The 21,461-nt window shown below is 36.0% G+C and overlaps 1 pseudogene; it reads right to left on the bottom strand.

Annotated features, from left to right (window-relative positions):
- Nucleotides 1-16,059: 16,059 nt before the first annotated feature.
- Nucleotides 16,060-19,661, bottom strand: LOC107887499 (cytochrome P450 87A3-like; annotated as a pseudogene).
- Nucleotides 19,662-21,461: the final 1,800 nt, after the last annotated feature.

The raw sequence follows: 21,461 nt of genomic DNA, 5'->3' as shown, positions 1-21,461 counted from the left end.
AGTGAGAACTGAGTTGCTCCAGTAGAGGTTTTTCTTTTATTTGGTTTTTTTTTTGTTTTTTTTTTCTTTTTATTTTCTCATTTTTTTTACTTTTTCTTTTTTTTTTGCCCCCACTGAACTGTTCATTTTGAGGCGATATAGTGTTAATCTTGAACAGACTGCAAACTTCTGATGTCGTGCGGTTGTTCAAATTCAATGCATTGTCTAATATGATCCTTTTTGGCATTCCTCATTCACATATGATTCTTCAAGAAATTTGTCGAGTGTCGACTTTATGATATTGGCATATGAAACAACCTCTACCCACTTGATAAAGTAATCGACGAACACAAAGATGAATCGATAACCGCCAAAAGCTTTTGGTGAGGTCGGCCCAATGACATCCATGCCCCTCGTAGAGAAAGTCGATGGAAAAGTTATAACATGAAGAGATAAATGAAGCACATAAATCTTGTCTCTGTAAATTTGGCCCTTGTGGCGTTTCTTGGTATAACTGATGCAATCCCCTTCCATTGTGGACCAGCAGTACCCATATTTCATGATTCACTTGGCCATTACAATATCAATGCATGTGTTCCTCAAACACATTTTTTTAGCCTCAACAGTGTCCGCACGTCTTAGTAGCTCAGGCATATCTTGGTATGGTCATGTGAAAACATCATTGAATGACATCTCGCTTTGTCTCCGCGGTGATACAGGCTCTGATAATCAACTTTTTCTCTTCTCTTAAGCTCACAATTTTTACTGATTCTTTGTAAAGCAAGATCTGTTTCTCGACTTGTTCTACCATCCTTAACAATCAGGAGATAAGCTACAGTCTCGATCGTCTTCAAAGTTTTGAGGTACCTCTGGACACATATCTTGCTCAAAAGGAGATTCTGAGTCAATAGCAGTGTCGCTCATATCATTGATATCTAGAGACCTGTTATAGGAACGAAAGAAGACTCAACGAACAAATGAATCCAAGGATAATTATCTGTGTAGTATGAGCATGAATGAAATGGAAGGAACAAAAGGATGTTTGCCAAAACAAGACACAAAGATGCATTTCGTTGAAATAAAGAATAATGGACATGTGCCTTTTCACAAAAGGATTTTCTATTGCTCCCAGGCTTAGAGCAATAAGAGTGTTCTGAATATTACTCTGAAATGGTCCTAAAAATTACAAAAATCTCCTCCACAGTCCAGTTGTTTAGAACACCTCTAGGGATTTAGAAAATGATAGGTTTTTTCGTTTTTTAGTTCTTCTTCAAAGGCACAAACACCTTTCCTTTCCATACCATCGATATCTTCAGAGAATTCCAAATCTTCATCATCTATCTGTCTCTGTACTAGAGTTCTGAACTCAATGCACTTTTGGATTTTAGGAAATTTATTGTATGCAATGAAATGAAATGTTAATGAATAAAAAAATGCATGCAATAAAATGTAATGCAGATGCATGAATGCAAAAAGAGACGCTGATTCTTGATTCAATTCTATTAGAACAACTTTACTAGAAAACAAATCTCTTTACATAAAATGGATATATACAGTTTTGCCCTCGTAGGCGGAGTCCTTCGATCCTCTTCTTCAATCGAGCGTTAAGGTAAGTCTCATGAATTCTTCAAAAGGGACGTCGCTTCTATCTCCATTTTACTTGATTCGGGCCGTGACTCGTTGCTCACTCAATCTCGTGATCCTCGTTGTCTTCTCTTTTAAGAAAGTTCAGCAGCTCTCAAATAATCTTTGTCATCTTGAATTCTCAGGCAACGGAGCAATGGTTGTGTAGTCCTCCATTAAATTACCATCCTTCTCTTATCATGTTTTCTTGGACCATATTCGGACAACCGTATTATTATCCACTTTATCAAGAAACTCATTTCCTTATGACAAGCTCTCTATTTAACAACCGAACGTGAATCAACACCTCTTTTTATGATGAAAATGCAATGCAATCATAACAAAAAGAAAACATGTTAGTACAAAGCAAAAGCAAGCAAGAATAAATAGAACACCTATTTGGGTGAATACTAGGGGTTCGAAGTGGTTCTACCTAGGGTGGGTTCCTAAGGTTCACTACATGAGGTTTGGTTCTAAAGTAAGGGTACCTGAACCAGCATATTCCTCGATCCTCACCCATTATAGGCTCATATGGACCGAGTTCAGTTCAGGGGAATACATTTCCCTATGGCCATGCGGAGGTGAAAACCTCACGAAGACATAAGTACAAACGTATTCCGGAAGCGATCCCCTAGCCCATGCGGAGGTGAAAACCTCACGAAGGCGTAGTTTCTCACTCCCACTTAAAAGGGTATGACCAGCGGTCATGCAATGCAATGTGCGGAGGTATAAAATAAAATACAGAACACGATAAAAAATATAACTAAAAACAAAATAGATGCAATGAGAGGATCGTAAATTTAAATCGAATTTTCAACTTTCGACAAAAAGACAAGAAATAATCAACACGTGGCTTGACTCTCTTATTGTCCCCAGTGGAGTCGCCAAGCTGTTGACACCATTTTTTGAATGAAAACGGGGTCGACTTGGGTTTTGAAAAAAATGAAACAGGAGTCGCCACCAATCCTTTTTTTATAAGGTGTGATTGGATCACCTCGAAAAGCGGTTGTTTTTAATAAACGGTTTGATTTTATTAAAACAACAAGTTTGGTCCGCGAAATTCAGAAAACGGGTTCGGGAGTCGGTTACGCACGAGGAAGGATTAGCACCCTCGATACGCCCAAAATTGGTACCTTAGTTGATTACTTAATGTCTTAATGTCGAAAATTGAAAAACTTAGAAGAATTTAAAAAATACGATCCTTGTATTAAAACGTTGAAAATTTTCAAGAGAAAAAAAAGGGCATATTTCACGTTATTCGAGAAGGAGAATCATATCCAATGAGTTAGGACACAATGTCTCAAATTTTCGATACGCGAATGAATGCCGAAATTTTATTTATTTGAAAGATATTTTATTATCCCAGGTTTAGGAAAGGGGTCGTGCCCAGTAAGTTAGGACACGATCTTTTCTTAATTCCGGAGATCATTTAAAAAATCTTGAGTTTGAAAAGATTCGTATATTTAGATTTATTGTGAAAATCGAAACCCAGTAAGTTAGGGTACGATATTCTCGAATCTAAACACGAAATTTTGTTTACTCAAAAAGTTATAATTCATACATCGAATGAAATATTTTTCACAAAACAGTAAAAATAAGATAAGATGTTAATATGCGTAACTAAATAAATATGAATACGATGATGTAAAAACAATGCAAGTAATAGCAACGAAAATAAGAAAAATAAAAGATACAGACTAATAACATACGAAATAGCAATGTATACAAGCAAATAAAATTAGAGCATTCGTTCAAAATAATAATGAAAATGTAAATAAATAAATGAATAAAATTATAAAAAATGTAAAGATATATATATGTAAGTATACATCAAAATTTGAAAATAATAATAGCAAATAAAAAAAATAAAAAAATAAATAGCGATATTTATATATATGTTTAAAATATATTAAAATATAGATGTAAATAGGTATGTACGAATTAGAAAGTATATAAAAATATAAGTATGCACATATAAATATATTTATAAAAATTAGAAAATATAGATATAAGTGTATGTATATACAAATTATAAAATATACGAAAATATGATTTTGTATGTATATATTAAATAAGTCAAAAGAATACATATACATATACGTATATACGCAATTTTATAATAATATAATATATCACCTATTATCTAAGATTTATATAAGTAAATATGGGTATAAATATAATGATAGTAATAATAATAGTAGTAATAATACTAACAATAATAGTAAAGATAATAATAGTAAATAATAATAATAATAATAATAATAATAATAAATAAACAAAATAATAAAGTGGCTAAAAAAGGGCTAAATCGAAATAAAAAAGAAAATACTGGGCGAATTCGGAATAAAAAGGACGGAAAGGACCAAAATGTGACTCGCGCGAAAGGACGGAGGGTCAAAACGGAAAATATTCCCACGTGGACCAAACGACGTCGTTCTAACAAAGCCTGAGCAGACGGTCGATGGACCAAATCGCAAGAAAGATGGAAATTTAGGGCAAAATTAAAACAAGTAATAAGAGGGAATGGGACCCAATTGTAAACGGCCTCAAAAGCGGAAGGACTGAGGGCGCAAATAACCCCTCTGGTCCAAAAACACGCGGATCCCAGCGGTACGGGTCGGGTCTCGGGTCAGGAGCCCAAAACGACGTCGTTTTGGGGCTGTCCTGACCCTATCAAAACGGTGCCGTTTTAAATTTAATATAAATACAAAAAAATATTAAAAAAAACAGTTTCCTCTTCATTTTCAGCAAAAACAGAGAGCTCTCTCTCTCAACACCCTCTCCCCAGGACCCGACCAAAGGCTCCGGCGCACCTCCGCCGTAGCTCCGCCACGGACGGCGGCCGGAGGTGCAAAACAAAACCTTTCTTAGCCCCGCTTGAAGCCCACTCCCTTTAGAACTCGGATTCAAAGCCGAATCCTTAAAAAACGAGTCAAAACCGAAAAGAAGAGAAGGAATCCGTTCGCCTTCCCTCCTCTCCGGCGCGACGCAGGTAAGGCTTCCTCCTCGTCTCTTTTTTTATTTTCGTTACAAATGAGTAAAAATAATAAATAAATAAAAATAAAATAAGAAGAATGCAAGAACAGGAAAAAGGAAACGCAAGAATCAACCTTTTATTCTAAATCTTTGATTTGCATTCTGTTTTTATTAAACTGTTGTCCCCTCTACAATGGTTTGCAATCGGTTTCTATATACCGAAACAATAAAATGAAAAATCCCCCCTTTTTCCAAAATACAATCCGTCCCCCTTTTGAAAATCTTTCCTTTCGGTTTTATATTCGATTACAATAACAATAAAGAATGTTCTTATTCCTCTGTTGTGGCTGCCTTCTCGTTTGATGTGTTTGCAGGGTATGGCCGGTATGGGCATCATGGTGGCAGATGCTTGGGCGGTGGCAGCCGGTGTCAGACGCGTGGGGGTAAGGGGCCACTATAGCGGAGCAGGGTATGGGCAACGGCGCCAGAAACCTTAGGGTTTCTGGCTTTCCAAAAAATTTGGAGACTTGGGCTTATCGGGCTAGGCTATTTCGGGCTGGTGTTGGTTTTGGGTATTGGGCTAGGCCCAAAATTGGCCTGTACAACTATTATATATTTTTCTTTTCTTTTCTTTTAAATTTTCGTATGCATGTATATTTTCTTTAAAGTTGTTTATACTTTTTTTCTTATATATATAATATTATTTATTTTAATTTTTTTTATATTCATTTATTTTAAGTTTTCTTGTATATTGTTTATTCGAACCTTTTATTATATATCATTCTTATAAATCACTCATCTTGGATTACTATTTACTTTAGATTGTTGTATATATATTTATATTTATATATATATATTATATTTTGTTGTATTTTCCTTTGATTAGTAATGTTGGTATTTAAATTAGATATATTGTGTGTTCATTGTCGTTGTGCGTACTATAATTTGCTTATTTGTATCCGTGTATATTTGTCATGCATTGATGTATCATTTCATTCATAAATTGTTATGTCATGTTCCGTTATCATTCAATTTCATTTCATCACTTCAAAGCTACGCTCGATTTTGTACACTCCAATAATAAATCATTGTAGTTTGTCCTAAATAAAACAAATGCATCTCGTTCGAGTATTGTACTTGCAATCATTCAAAAAGTGTAAAGTTTTAAATTAAGGCAATATTTCGCGTTTGGAAACTCGAGAAAACGTGCCCTAACGTGCTGGGTTTCGATTTCTCGTTTGACTAAATAGCCAAATATCCTCTTAAAGCTTCAAGGTATTGTTTCATTAAACTATAAGGTGATCTTGGTTTCGATGGTTTAGAGTATCGTGTCCTAACGTGCTGGATGTGATATTCCTTCGGAACAAGAGAATCTTATGTTTCAATTCACGATATCAGATTTTCTTTTAAGGATCGTATTTTTTAAAACTCTTCAAATTTTCAATTTTCGACACTAAGACACTAATTAATCAACTAGGTACCAATTTTGGGCGCATCGAGGGTGCTAATCCTTCCTCGTGCGTAACCGACTCCCGAACCCATTTTTCTGAATTTCGTAGACAAAAATCGTTGTTTTAATAAAATCTAAATCGTTTATTAAAAACAACCGTTTTACGAGGTGACCCGATCACACCTCATCAAAAAAGATTGGTGGCGACTCCCGTTTTCATTTTTTTTTAAATCCAAGTCGACCCCGTTTTCATCCAAAAAAATGGTGTCAACAGCTTGGCGACTCCACTGGGGATTATAAGAGAGTCAAGCCACGTGTTGATTATTTCTTGTCTTTTTGTTGAAAGTGGAAAATTCGATTTAAATTTACGATCCTCTCATTGCATCTCTTTTTGTTTTGAGTTATATTTTTTTATCATGTTCTGTATTTTATTTTATACCTCTGCACATTGCATTGCATGACCGTTGGTCACACCTTTTAAGTGGGAGTGAGAAACTACGCCTTCGTGAGGTTTTCACCTCCGCATGGGATAGTGAATCGCTTCCGGGATACATCCGTACCTATGTCTTCGTGAGATTTTCATCTCCGCATGGCCATAGGGAAATGTATTCCCCTGAACTGAACTCGGTCCATATGAGCCTATAATGGGTGAGGATCGAGGAATCTGCTGGTTTAGGTACCCTTACTTTAGAACCAAACCTCATGTAGTGAACCTTAGGAGCCCACCCTAGGTAGAACCACTTCGAACCCCTAGTATTCACCCAAATAGGTGTTCTATTTATTTTTGCTTGCTTTTGCTTTGTACTAACATGTTTTCTTTTTGTTATGATTGCATTGCATTTTCATCGTAAAAAGAGGTGTTGATTCACGTTCAGTTGTTAAATAGAGAGCTTGTCATAAGGAAATGGGTTTCTTGATAAAGTGGATAATAATACGGTTGTCCGAATGTGGTCCAAGAAAACGTGATAAGAGAAGGATGATAGTTTAATGGAGGACCACACAACCATTGCTCCGTGGCCCGAGAATTTAATGTGACAAGGATTATTCGAGAGCCGCTGAACTTTCTTAAAAGAGAAGCCAACGAGCACCATGAGGTTTAGTGAGCAACGAGTCATGGCCCGGATTGAGTAAAAAGGAGATATAAGATACGTCCCTTTTGAAGAGTTCGTGAGACTTATCTTAACGCTCGAACGAAGAAAATGATCGAATGTCTCCGCATATGAGGGCAAAGCCGTATATGTATCCGCTTTATGTAAAGAGATTTGTTTTCTAGTAAAGTTGTTCTAATAGAATTGAATTAAGAATCAATGTCTCTTTTTGCATTCATACATCTGCATTACATTTCATTGCACGTATCTCTTCATTCATTAACATTACATTTCATTACATACAATAAATTTCCTAAAATCCAAAAATACGCGTTCATACATTAACATTACATTTTATTACATACAATAAATTTCCTAAAATCCAAAAATACGCGTTCATGCATCAACATTACATTTCATTGCATACAATAAATTTCCTAAAATCCAAAAGTACGTCGAGTTTAGAACTCTAGTACAAAACTAGATGGATTGGAATTCTTTGAATATATCGATGGTTCGAAAGGTGAAGATGTGTATGCCTTTGAAAAAGAACTAAAAATGAAAAAACCTATCTTGAATTTGTTTCTACATCCCTAGAGGCGTTTTAAACAACTGGACCGTGGAGGAGATTCTTGTAATTTTTAGGACCATTTCAGAGTAATATTTGGAACGCTCTTATTGTTCTAAGCCTGGGAGCAATAGAAAATCCTTTTGTGAAAAGGCACATGTCCACTATTCTTTATTTCAACGAAATGCATCTTTGTGTCTTGTTTTGGCAAATATTCTTTTGTTCCTTCCAATTCATTCATACTCATACCACCAGGTAATTACCCTTTGATTCGTTAGCTCTTTGAGACTTCCTTCGTCCCTAGAATAGGTTTCCAGATATCAATGATATGAGCGACACTGCTATTGACTCAGAACTTTCTTTCAAGCAAGATATGTGTCTAGAGGATCCTCAAGACTTCGAAGATGATCAAGACTGTAGTTTATCTCCTGATTTGTTAAGGATGGTAAGGCAAGTCGAAAAATAGATCCAACCTTACAAAAAAAAAATTCAGTGGGGAATTGTGAGCTTAGGAGAAGAGAAAAAGGTGAAGATTAGAGCCTGTATCACTGCAGAGACAAAGCGAGACGTCATTGAGTTACTCTAAGAATTCAAAGATGTTTTTAGACAAGTGGATGCTCTTGAGGTTAAGAAGATCTTGGACGAGGAACACGTGCTAATGGTTTTGCAATGGCCAAGCAAATCATGAGATTTGGGTACTGCTGGCCCACCATGGAAGGGGATTGCACCAGTTATACCAAGAAACGCCATAAGTGCCAAATTTACGGAGACAAGATTTATGTGATTCCTTTATCTCTTCATGTTATGAATTTTCCATGGACTTTCTCTATGAGGGGCATGGATGTTATTTGAGCCGACCTCGCCAAAACCTTCTGGCGGTCATCGATCTATCTTTGTGTTCGTCGATTACTACCTCAAGTGGGTAGAGGTTGTTTCATATGCCAATATCATAAAGTCGACACTCGGCAAATTTCTTGAAGAATCATATGTCAATATGGAATGCCAAAAAGGATCATATTAGACAATGCATTGAATTTGAACAACGGCACGACATCAGAAGTTTGCAGTTTGTTCAAGATTAACACCATGTTGCCCTCAAAATGAACAGTTCAGTGGAGGCCAAAAAAAAAAAAGAACAAATAAAAACCAAATAAAAAACAAAAGTAAAAACAAAAAAACTCTACCAGGACAACTCATTTCTCATTGGCATATGGAATAGGGACAGTTTTACCCATCGAAGTTGATATTCCTTTCCTTCAAGTCTTGCCAGAGCTGAATCTGGATGAAGCAAATCCAAACCCGATATGATCAGTTAAATTTGATTGAAGAGGAAAGATTCAAGGTTATCCGTCTTGGTCAAAAGTACCAAAAATAAAATACGCGAGCTCACCAAAAAGTTCACCCCAGAGACCTGATATCGAAGAATATTCTTGCCATACAAAAGGACTTCAGAAGAAAATGGATGCCGAACTGGAAAGGACCTTATGTGGAAGGCCTTATCTGAAAAAGCGTTGATATTGACAGGATGGATGGCAAGAACCTGCCTAATCTCGAGAATTCTGATTCAAGAAATAAATACTTCACTTGAAAAAAAAAACGAAAAGAAAAATGAAAAAATGAAAAAAGAAAAGAAGAAAGAAAAAGAAAAAGGAGAGGCCAAGGTGAAAACCCGCAAAGGGCGCCTTGAGACCAAAGGGTTTTGAATTGAAAACCCATGAATGGGCAGTTCAAATTTTGTTCAAAGGTGGGGCATGCGGTAGTCTTACCCTTTCTGAATTAATAAGAAGGAGAGATGCTACATCTTGGGGCATCAACAAAGCCTTCTAGGACTTCTAAACACATATCAAGTTCAAAAGGGTCCTTAAGAAGTTTGGGGCAGAGAAGCTCATGCTACGATATCTGGGGCACCTATTCCCATTTTATTCTTTTTTTGTATTTTTGACAAAATACATCATCTTGATTAATTTATTCTCATTTTGTATTCTAGCAAAATTTGCTATCCTGATTAATGTGTTCATTTAGAGTTTTGCTCTCAACAAATTTTCATCTTATCCATTGTGATAATATTTTCCATCTTATTCATCTTGTATCTCAGCAAAATTTGCTATCTTGATTGATTTGTTTGTTTAGAGCTTTGCTCTCAACAAAATTTCATTTTGTCCATTTTGATAATCTTTTTCAAGCATTTTTCATTGAAATAACGATTAATGGACTGACAATACACACGCAGAAGGAGTTCTGCATATTACTCTGAAAGTTTCTAAATAATACGAGGACCTGAAACAGGACTATTGTTTAGAACTAACCAAACCTAAGGGTTAGAAACATTTGAGAAATGATAGTCTAAATAGCGTCTATTTCTTTGGGTTTTCTGTCAAACTGGCTGAATAAGAAGGCATCAGTGATAGAACCTTGATGAACAATAAGGAATGATAACCTAAGCATTAAGGAATCATTTTCATGACATTCTACATTCATTCAAATACCATTCACACCTGTCTAGTTAGGAGCATTTGATTTATTTTGATCATACCATCCTAATCATTAGGCATAATTAGGTTCATTATACAGGTCATGTTCCCTAGAGAACAGATCAGTAAAGATCGAAGATAAACCTTGCCTCTCTCGGTCGTAGCAGAGCTGGTTGAAGTTATCAGATCTTGCCTTCCTGTACTGACAGCGAAGCAGATCGAAGATGGCAGATTTTACCTCCCTGACAACAGTGGAGTACATTGAAGCCGATAACTCTATCTCCCTGTATTTGGCAGTGGAATAGATTGAAGATTGCAGATCTTGCCTTCCTATATTTGGCAGCGAAGCAGATCGAAGATGGCAGATTTTACCTCCCTGACTACAGTGGAGTACATTGAAGCCGATAACTCTATCTCCCTGTATTTGGCAGTGGAATAGATTGAAGATCAAAGATGGCAGATTTTACCTCCATGTGACTACAGTGGAGTACATTGAAGCCGATAACACTTGTCCCTGTATTTGGCAGTGGAATAGATTGAAGATTGCAGATCTTGCCTTCCTGTATTTGGCAGCGAAGCAGATCAAAGATGGCAGATTTTACCTCCCTGACCACAGTGGAGTACATTGAAGCCAATAATTCTATCTCCCTGTATTTGGCAGTGGAATAGATTGAAGATTGCAGATCTTGCCTTCCTGTATTTGGCAGCGAAGCCGATCAAAGATGGCAGATTTTACCTCCCTGACTACAGTGGAGTACATTAAAGCCGATAACTCTATCTCTCTGCATTTGGCAGTGGAATAGATTGAAGAGCAAAGATGGCAGATTTTACTTCCCTGACTACATGGGAGTACATTGAAGCCGATAACTCTATCTCCCTGTATCTGGCAGTGGAATAGATTGAAGATTGTAGATCTTGCCTTCCTGTATTTGGCAGCAAAGCAGATCGAAGATGGCAGATTTTACCTCCCTGATTACAGTGGAGTACATTGAAGCTGATAGTTCTATCTCCCGGGGCAAGAAGGAGATCGAAGGTAGCAGATCCTATCTTCCTATATTGGTAGGAAGTGGATCAAAGATGCAGATCTTGTCTTCCCATATTGGTGGCGAAGTAGATCGCAGAAAGCAGATCTTATCTTCATGTATTGGCGTGAAGTAGATCGAAGATTGTAGATCTTGCCTTCCTGTAGTTGGCAGCGAAGCAGATCGAAGATGGCAGATTTTACCTCCCTGATTACAGTGGAGTACATTGAAGCTGATAGTTCTATCTCCCGGGGCAAGAAGTAGATCGAAGGTAGCAGATCCTATCTTCCTATATTGGTAGGAAGTGGATCGAAGATGCAGATCTTGTCTTCCCATATTGGTGGCGAAGTAGATCGCAGAAAGCAGATCTTGTCTTCATGTATTGGCGTGAAGTAGATCGAAGGTAGCAGATCCTATCTTCCTATATTGGTAGGAAGTGGATCGACGATGCAGATCTTGTCTTCCCATATTGGTGGCAAAGTAGATCGCAGAAAGCAGATCTTGTCTTCATGTATTGGCGTGAAGTAGATCGAAGGTAGCAGATCCTATCTTCCTATATTGGTAGGAAGTGGATCGACGATGCGGATCTTGTCTTCCCATACTGGTGGCGAAGTAGATCGAAGAAAGCAGATCTTATCTTCATGTATTGGCGTGAAGTAGATCGAAGATTGTAGATCTTGCCTTCCTGTAGTTGGCAGCGAAGCAGATCGAAGATGGCAGATTTTACCTCCCTGACTACAGTGGAGTACATTGAAGCCGATAACTCTATCTCCCTGTATTTGGCAGTGGAATAGATTGAAGATCAAAGATGGCAGATTTTACCTCCCTGACTACAGTGGAGTACATTGAAGCCGATAACTCTATCTCCCTGCATTTGACAGTGGAATAGATTGAAGATCAAAGATGGCAGATTTTACCTCCCTGTGTCTACAGTGGAGTACATTGAAGCTGATAACTCTATCTCCCTGCATTTGACAGTGGAATAGATCGGAGATTACAGTCTTATCTCCCTAAGCAGTAGCGGAGCAGACGAAACCACAGTCTTATCTCCCTAAATAGTAGTGGAGCAGACTAAAAACACAAATCTCATCCCCATGGAGTTGCAGCAAAATAGATTTAAGTCATTGTTTTTCTGGAGCGCAGTGAAGTGAATTGAAGCAACGAGACACAGCAGAACGGAACGAGGCTACTTGAAGAAGAAAAGCACCAAAAGAAGCCAAGGCTCGGCAAGCCCGGGCAAATTTGGTCTTTCTTGGTCTTTGCTCTGTTTTCGTTACACGACAACGAGCAAAGAGGGGCAGCTGTAAAGCCCAAAATTTGCCCGGGCCCATACCAGCAAAATAGACCCAAATAATAAAATACAACAAACCCAAAATTCAATCCCAACTACCCAAACCTTAAGCCCAAACCTAATAGCCCATAACAAACTTTCAGCAACAGCAAACCCTAACCCTAACTGCCCATGAGCGCCGCATGTGTGCCGCTCCACCTCCTCGTCAGCCACGCCTCCAGCCCACGCCTCCACTCGCATGCCTCTGCCACCACTGTCGGCCACGGGCACCTGCAAAGCCAACAAAAGGCACGCAACAACAGAAGAAACAAATAGCAAAAAGACAAAGAAATAGAAATTAAAAGTGGTGTAGATCGGCTATAAAGGCCGAAAATCTCTTCCTTGTAATGGTCTTCTTCCCGATTTTACGAACATGAGAAAATAAAAACGAAAAAAATTCAAGGTTATTTCTTTTTTATTTTGATCTCTCTGTTTCTTTTATCTATATTTATTATTATTATTTAAAAAAACGAATAAAAAGAAAAGGGGAAAGAAATACACTTGGATCGGCCCTGGAAACCACCGTCTTTATCGGTCCTCCGCCGTCGTCGGTTGCGGGTTTAGGGAAGGGCCCAAAGTCTTCTTCTTCTCTCCTTGTTTCCCCTTTCCATGGTTATGGTCTCTGAACGCGCTTTAACGCGCCGATCGGAGACGACCTCATGCGACGCCGACTGTCGGCCATGACTGCACGGACGGCGGCTCAAGTAGCCGGACATGGGGAAGGGAGTTGAGAGAATGAGGGTTTAGTTTTTAGGTTAAAAAAAATGGGCTGTGTGTGACAGATTTTTTGGGGTTTAAATGGCAAGACGAAAACGGCGCCGTTTAAGGGGGCGACCTGCGCCTCTTTGCCCTAATGGGTAATTTGCGCAATAGGTCCCTTGCCCTTGGCGGTTTACCTCAATACGGTCTTTTGCTATATTCTGATTTGGACTGCAAACATTGCTTCTGCTTCAATTTGGTCCATAGACCATGCGCAGATGTACCCTGAAACGGTGCCGTTTCAGATGGGATGGGAATATTTCCCTTTTGACCCTGTATCTCTGCGCGCGTTTAGATCGGGCCCCGACTGTCCTTTTTTTTATTTTTAAATTATGTCATTTAATTTCGTTTTAATTTCAATTTGGTCCTGGGTCCATTCAATTTATTTGTTTATTATTATTATTTAAAAAAAAACAAAAACTCTTTTATCTTTGTTTGTTTAAGTTTTTATTTATTATTTATTGTAAACTATTATATATTTTTCTTTTCTTTTCTTTTAAATTTTCGTATGCATGTATATTTTCTTTAAAGTTGTTTATACTTTTTTCTTATATATATAATATTATTTATTTTAAATTTTTTTTATATTCATTTATTTTAAGTTTTCTTGTATATTGTTTATTCGAACCTTTTATTATATATCGTTCTTATAAATCACTCATCTTGGATTACTATTTACTTTAGATTGTTGTATATATATTTATATTTATATATATATATATATATTATATTTTGTTGTATTTTCCTTTGATTAGTAATGTTGGTATTTAAATTAGATATATTGTGTGTTCATTGTCGTTGTGCGTACTATAATTTGCTTATTTGTATCCGTGTATATTTGTCATGCATTGATGTATCATTTCATTCATAAATTGTTATGTCATGTTCCGTTATCATTCAATTTCATTTCATCACTTCAAAGCTACGCTCGATTTTGTACACTCCAATAATAAATCATTGTAGTTTGTCCTAAATAAAACAAATGCATCTCGTTCGAGTATTGTACTTGCAATCATTCAAAAAGTGTAAAGTTTTAAATTAAGGCAATATTTCGCGTTTGGAAACTCGAGAAAACGTGCCCTAACGTGCTGGGTTTCGATTTCTCGTTTGACTAAATAGCCAAATATCCTCTTAAAGCTTCAAGGTATGGTTTCATTAAACTATAAGGTGATCTTGGTTTCGATGGTTTAGAGTATCGTGTCCTAACGTGCTGGATGTGATATTCCTTCGGAACAAGAGAATCTTATGTTTCAATTCACGATATCAGATTTTCTTTTAAGGATCGTATTTTTTAAAACTTCTCAAATTTTCAATTTTCGACACTAAGACACTAATTAATCAACTAGGTACCAATTTTGGGCGCATCGAGGGTGCTAATCCTTCCTCGTGCGTAACCGACTCCCGAACCCATTTTTCTGAATTTCGTAGACAAAAATCGTTGTTTTAATAAAATCTAAATCGTTTATTAAAAACAACCGTTTTACGAGGTGATCCGATCACACCTCATCAAAAAAGATTGGTGGCGACTCCCGTTTTTATTTTTTTTAAATCCAAGTCGACCCCGTTTTCATCCAAAAAAATGGTGTCAACAATTGGTTTTACAAGCTAAGTTCTTGGGGGCGGGGGGAGAATTTAGCGGTAAGTGGTTTAGTTTTTGAAGCACAAAAGTGAGGATTTTTAACTAGGGTGTGCTAGAACTAGTATCATTGGTAGTATTAAGTTCAAAGATATTGAATCCATCTTATTAAGCTACGCTCTGCAGATGTAGGGAAACTGAAATGCGTAAACAAATTTGTTATCTCCTATTTTCATTGTGGTTATCATAGTTTGATAAAAAGTGCCTACTTCTATTGTCACTTATTGTACTCAATTTTTACATTTTACTTACTAGTTCAGTCAACAGTTTGGGAGGTGATTAGAGGTGAAGGGAGATGCTCTTGAGGATGAAGTCTGGAGTAAAAGATAAGAGAATATAGCTTATTCCTGAAGGTGAGAGAGGTATTTATGAGAGTTTGATTTTCATGGGTTACATGTCATCCTTGAAGGTTTGCTAGTGTTTTTGGTGGTCTTTTATTAAGTGATTAATGTGACATATACTTAATTTATAGAGTATATGAGTGATAAGTGATGATTGTCTTGTCGAAATGACTTGATTGTTAGAAGTGTTTGGTTTGTGTGTTCTATAGGGCTTGGTAGAACAATGCTCACAGTAAAGCAGTTATGGTTGGCGGAGTTAGGCAAGCGAAATCTATGTGGTTATATGGTATCAGGGTAAAGGTCATTGGGTGGTGGAGTGTTTACATAACAATAATAAATTATAAAGATGTTTAGGTGAGATATTTGAAACTTGTTCTTTTGTGCCTATATGTTAGATATATATAGAATAAATTAGAAATAACTAATACATATTAATTGTGGAGATGGAGATGATTATGGTTGTATTCGACATTTATAGAGGTGATAGTGATATTCAAGTTTTAACATTCATCACATGGCAAGATGGGGTCGGGGCAAAGCATACTAATAGTGGAGTGTTGCTCTCACCCTGCTCCATTCTCTTTAAATAAAAATATTTTAAATATTAATAATTTTTTAAATTAAATAATTTAGAATGTGTTTCGATAAAGAACTTTAAAATTTTAGAGATATTTAAAATGCTAGCATTACAAAATGCATCATTTTAGTGATTATTTTATTTGGATAAATATTTTTTTAGACAAATTAAATTATTGAAATTTCATGAGTTAGAAAACAATTATAAAAGAAGAATAATGATAATAAAAATAAATAATATAAAAATATGCAATATTGTTAGCTTTGATTTATCATGCTTTTGAAATAACAAAAAGTTAAAAAGATAAAAAATTTATACATGGAGAAGCTAGTTAGCCACAACCATTTTCTAGAGAGGGATAAACTATTGACACTTGTTCTTTGACCTTCGGCTTTAAGCCCACCACAGATACCCTAATTTTATCAATGTATTATTTCTTTAACTGGAATTTGGGTCACAACTCTAACATTTATGTTGCTTTGAATTATTCTTTTAATGAACTTTAGTCCTATGTCTTTTTTGATTTTCTGTTCTCCTGTTTAGCTTATTTGCTGTCCTTTGCAGAGGCATGTACCTTCATCTTGTGGAAATATCTGTTAACGCTCAGTTTTATCAGCACTGTAAAAAATTATATGGAATGAACGTAATGTAGAATCTGATTGCTCAACTATATGTCTGTGGATGGTTGAGAAATTGATGAAATGAACACCATGTTGAGAAATACCGTCATTGATATTGAGATTGCTGCGGGAACAATTAAGTCAAAAGAAGTTTCAGCTCCATCTTTTAAATTCAATACAAAAACTGATCAGGCGGCATCTGGTAAGAAACAAGTGGTTTTCAGAGCATGTTACTTTTGTCTTTTAGCCTTTTACCTTCCCAAAATTTAAGATACTGGGATAGATGCAGCTATATTGAAGGACTCTGAATTGAGTGAAGTTGAGGGAGAAGAGTGCCAATTTAGTACTCGGTTACACTTCTTGACAATCGATCAAGGTAGGACAATTAGAGTTTATAATTTTTACTGCCTTGAGGTAGAAGTCTATGCCAACAAATGGATCTGCCTTGAGGTAGTCCACTTTCTTTGTTGGATTAATTATATGTGTCAATTTTGTGCTATCTACCCTGGAATATGAAATCTTATTGCAGTTGCTTTAGAAGCAGGATAACAAATTGCGATTGATGTGTATGATTATTGATTAGTAAATCTTGTAAACTATGAATTTATTTCAGATTACCCCCTTATGATTTCATTATAAATTCTTTGAGCCTAAAAAACATTTGGTAATACCTGCAAAAATGTTTGGTGCACTTCATTATCAGAGAAACATATAGGTTATTGTGACAATAACATTTCATAATTAGTTCCATTTATTTGAATTGAACCTTAATTACTTATGATGATGTCGTGTTAATAATATACCTGTTGCCTTTTGTTGTGCAGAGTGATATACTTGGGTTTTCTTTTCCATGCCTTTTGAGTCACGAGCAATCACTCCGCACGAACAACTTACTCCATTCTAGTTTTCTCCATGAGCCGTATGTGAAAGCCATCTGAAAGCTGTAAACCTGGAGTTCGGAGTATATTTCCTCCTTTGATCGGTTCCCACCTGAAACAAGGTTCAAGATTTATGAGTTTTTGTCTCTTGCTCTTTCACACATAATGTGCTGGGCATATATAAAACATCTTGTAATTTGTTCTCACCTGTACTTAGTAACCAGGCAATGGAGAAACACAGCCATCTGCACTTTAGCGAAATCTGCTCCGACGCAAAATCTCATGCCACCACCAAATGCCATGAAATTCTTTGTGGCTCCATTTATTTCTACGCCCTGAAGTTATAGAAGTAGAAGAATTGTTTTGAGTTTCAAAGTAGAATTTATGTGATTTTGTTTTAGAAGCAATCTCGCAGGTAAAAGCGGATGAAATTTTGAGTATTGACCAACCTCCCATCTTGATGGATTAAAGGTCAGGGGATCTTTATATTTTGCTGGATTCAAGTGCACAGCTGAGGGACAGACCATTATTGCCCTACATTATCACCAAATTTGGTGTGTTAGCTTTCTTATTAATTCATGGCCAAATTTTTTTAATATAACAATTGGAAAGTGGGTCTTAGAACAATTTTCATGCCCACCTTTAAAATGGAATTCTCTTAGTGCTTTTCTGAAGATTATTGGCGCTATATTTGCTAGTCTAACTGTTTCATTGATGAACTGTAAGTTGTACATGTCAGTATGGAAACAAGCAACCTTTCACAACTGATACCATGTCCTTATAAACTTAGATCACAAATTTCTCACCTGGAATGTGTATGTCATTGATTTATATTCTTTCCATGTAAGCCCAGAGTCTGTATTTTCCCTGTTTCGTAGAATTGTCTCATGCTCTTCCTGTAAGGTGGAAATACTAAGTTCATTTTTGTTCCAAAAAAAGATTCCGATTTTGCAAATCCAGGAATATAAATTCACATACCCTTAGTTTTTTCAGCACTGAAGGGTCATCAGAAAGGAATTTTACTGCTAAAGTTAGAGCCATGGAAGTTGTTTCAAAACTGGCAAATAGTAGAAGGAACATCAAATCCAGAGCTATTTCCTCTGTTAGAATTGTTCCCTCTTTCTGAAGTTCTTCAAGGACAAAATCGAAAAAGTCACTTCGGCTCTTCCGTGGCATTGCCCGCCTTTCGTTTAGCAGGTTCTTTAGCATTTTCATTGCATTTTTCCTTCCCTGAAAATATAAAAATTTCAAGAATTAATATACAATAGAGAAATGGTTAACTACATGTAAACATTTGTTATTATGCTCTAGAATGGCCAAAAATATAACTGGTTAACTACCTGTAAACATTTGTGATATGCTGTTCCAGGAATATCCAAGGGAAAGGAGAGTAATCCTTTTATGAAGGCAACGAAGTTCTCCCTCAGATTCTTGGAGGCATTGTCTTGGTCGTAACTTATCAGCTTTTTGGCCGTTAGATCAAATATCATCTGCAATAAAAGGACAAAGGTATCATTACACTGTATTCTGAAACTTAAAATTTGAGATTTCTTCATAAATATGGGGGAGGGAGTATTTGTATAAGTACAGCTGCGGTTGCTTCTTTTAATTCAACTGTTTCTTGGATTAACCATCGTTGTAACCTTCTACAAGCTGTTCGCTCAACTTCAGGGAGCATCTTTTTTATATTTTCAGGGCCAAAGAGACTAAGCACCATATTCTTTAGGTACTTGAACATGAAGCCATGTAAGGATCCTACATTTTGACGTCCTAAGATCTTTGTGAACGTATCCGGATACCAGCTCTGAAAGAGTTGCCCTTCTTGAAGAAACACAAAGTGATTGAGATCCGGATCGGTCAATACGATTACCGGTTGTCCCACTATGCTCGTCTTGAATACTGGCCCATACCTGCAACCAGTAGCAATGAACATGTTATGGAATGGAATAATTAAGAAGATTATCACGAGGAAAAGGCCATGGAGATTGAATTGACCATTTCATTCTCTCTTTGAGAAAGGGGGAAATATCATTAGTAGTGTTGCGGCTGAAGAACTGAAGAGTCTCACCAAGAAGTGGGAAACCCATAGAACCTGGTGGGAGTTTGCCATTACATCTAGGATTCCTCCAGTGGTAAACCCAATATGTGATGCATATAAGGGGAACCAAAGCTCCAATCCACAACAACATCTCTTACTGAAATGCTGATATATGTAATTATGGTTTATGATGGATAAAGAAAATGGCAATGGTTGATGATGATATTAGCTGAAATGGAAGAGTTGTAGGAATAAAGAAACGTGGAGAAGAAAGTGTTGGCAATTGGCATGCATATTATGATTCTTATCAGTCATGGGAAGTTCTCCTTAAATAGGTAAGCCGATACATTCAACTCTTGGATGAAATTGATTATATTTTACTGTTCACACAACAATTGGGTGAGTATTAAGTAAATATTAAATAATAAAAGTATTAACATCAAATAATAGTAAAAGAGGTTAAATTATATTCACACAACAATTGTGGAGCTAATATATAGACTCTTTAAGTAAACAAGCCGATTTTTAGCTTCAGCAAAAGAACTTAGTAATGACTCATGCATTTCCTTACATGTACATAGAGTGAATAATTAGCCTTGAGCTAATATCATAGATTTTTTCCTCTATTGACCATAAATGGATTGGATCCCCGCATCATGAATATGGATGAGCATTTCCGAACCCTATTGATCGAAGGTCGATCTGTTAATGTGAAATTTTGGTGAGGAAAAACTTAAAGTTTCTATTCCCTTCAACCATATTTGGTGTGCAAATAAATTTTAAGCACATGTTCCGTTTTGCATTGACGAAAACGAGTCCATTAAGTACTGGGTAGAGTATAAAAGGAAAATCAATTTCAATAAAAAAAATTTACAATAATTCTTTATAAAATAATATAAGATCAGTAGAAGATGGAGGAATAATAGAACTTTTTGAGAACTTTCTGATATACCATCTAAATGAAATGTCACTTCTATTTATAATAATTCTTATTTCTCTTCGTAGAGACATATTTGTTCAATAGGTGTTTTTTTTTGAATAATCATACCTTTTAAATAGATATAATTATTCAATTAATATATCCTAAATAGATATAACTATTCAAATAACATTTCATAAATAAATATAACTTCAAGTAATATTACTTGAATATTATAATTCTTTATTAAAAATCAAGAAATATAAATTTTCATTTTTAAGAGACATCACTCATTACTATAAATAATTATAACTCTTTATTAATAACGAAAAATGTTAGAGTTGTGACCCAAATGCTTTATTAAAATAAAATACAAGTGGGAAGATAAAGGGATCCACGAGGGCGAAGACTGAGGGCCGCAACCCATCGTGGATCCCCAATAAGCAAGATACGGCCCTTGCGGTATGGTACGGGCTGCACAAGAAGAATCCGCATAGAAGTTTACTGAGGTTCATTAGAATAAGGTTTTCTAAACCTATAAATAGACGCAGTCTATACTCCTTGTAATTTATTCGAACTCGACATAGTAAATTTTCTACTTATCTACCCGAGGAGTGTGTTTCCATGTATGTTCTATTTTTCTCTCTTTTCTTGTCATTATCAACATTCTATTTTTAACAAAAAAATATATCTTTTGATTACTTGCACCCTTTCATTTATAGTTATTGAAATACTATAAATATTTAAAAGTTTTCCAACAATTTCCTCTCATTTTTAAGATATTTTAGATTTTGATAAACTTGGAAATCAATTTGCATAAATAAAAGTATCTTACAATCAAACTTTCACTTAGTGAAAACATGTTAAAGTTAATTGAAATTGCACGGTAGATTAAGCTTTGAACTAATTATTCAATTTGGTTAACTGGACACATCTCACACAATGATTTCAACATCGATCAATGCATAGTATCTGGAGACACTATTATGACCATTTGTCTGTTCTCTTTTCATGAGTGTTGTTAGAGTCAAGGCCTTAAGCTCCTAGAAGCGGCGACACTTCCCACTCACATAAGTAGATCCCATTGAGAGTGTTATCGTAACTCTCACATATTAACGTTATGGGTCTATTAAGATTACATTACACATCCTTACTTTATCATTATAGGTACCTAACACTTTAATTT

Source organism: Gossypium hirsutum, chromosome A03, assembly GCF_007990345.1.
Source record: "Gossypium hirsutum isolate 1008001.06 chromosome A03, Gossypium_hirsutum_v2.1, whole genome shotgun sequence".
NCBI classification, from domain to species: Eukaryota; Viridiplantae; Streptophyta; class Magnoliopsida; order Malvales; family Malvaceae; genus Gossypium; species Gossypium hirsutum.
Note: the sequence above shows the minus strand (reverse complement) of the source record. Positions and strands in the feature narration are given on the sequence as shown.